Raw genomic sequence first — 1,225 nt, 5'->3', positions numbered from 1 at the left:
AAAAAAATATTGAGCCTCTAGAAAGAGTGCAGAGAAGAGCAACAAAGATGATCAGGGATCTGGAGGCTAAAACATACAATGTACGAGTGAGGGAATTGGGTATGTCTAGTCTAACATAGAGAAGGACTAGGGGTGACATGATAGCAATCTTCCAATATTTGAGGGGCTGCCACAAAGAAGAATTGGGGGTCAAGCTGTTGTCCAAAGCCCCTGAAGGCAGGACAAGAAGCAACAGATGGAAGCTTAACAAAGAGGGATCCAACCTAGAACTAATGGGGAATATCCTGACAGTGAGAACGATTAACTAATGGAACAACTTGCCACCAGAAGTTGTGGGTGCTCCATCACTGGAGGTCTTCAAGAGGAGATTGGACAACCAATCTGTCTGGAATGGTATAGGGTCTTATATACTGCTCCATAGTGCTTTATCGCACTCTCTGAGTGGTTTACAAATGTCAGCCTGTTGCCCCCAACAATCTGGGTCCCCATTTTATCAAGTTTGGAAGGATGGAAGGCTGAGTTAACCTTGAGCTGTTCGGGATCGAATTCTTGGCAGAGTTGCCTGCAATACTGCATTCTAACCACTGTGCCACCACCATGTCACCATAGCTCCACAGCTTCTGGAGTCAAACAATTTGGCTTGCCTCCAGAGTTGTTTTCAAGAAGAGACTGGACAGCCATTTGTCTGGAATGGCATAGGGTCTCCTGCTTGAGCAGAGGGTTGGACTAGAAGACCTCCAAAGTCCCTTTCAACTCTGTCATTCTGTTATGGCGGGTGTCCTGCAACTTCTCTGCAGTGAGGAGTTTCTCTTCATTTAGCCTTTTATTTCTGAAAGGGGGATTTATTTATTTATTTATTTATTTATTATTAAACTTATATGCCGCCCTTCTCCCAACAGGACTCAGGGCGGCTTACAGCATATTAAAACAATACAAACACTATCCCCAATAAAAACCAATTAAAAACAAATATTTAACCGCTGTGTTATCATTAAAATTCTAATTAAAATTGTCCCTATTTAAAACTCTCCCTAGGCCAGACCCGCTTGCTGAAAAAGCCATGTCTTGAGGGCGCGGCGAAAAGATAGGAGATCTGGAATCGTCCGGATCTCGGGGGGTAGTTCGTTCCAGAGGGTGGGGGCACCCACAGAGAAGGCCCTCCCCCTGGGGGTCGCCAGCCGACACTGCTTGGCCGACGGCACCCTGAGGAGGCCCGCTCTGTGGG

Source organism: Protobothrops mucrosquamatus, unplaced genomic scaffold (genome assembly GCF_001527695.2).
Source record: "Protobothrops mucrosquamatus isolate PMUCROS unplaced genomic scaffold, P.Mucros_1.0 scaffold14459, whole genome shotgun sequence".
NCBI lineage: Eukaryota > Metazoa > Chordata > Lepidosauria > Squamata > Viperidae > Protobothrops > Protobothrops mucrosquamatus.
Note: the sequence above shows the minus strand (reverse complement) of the source record.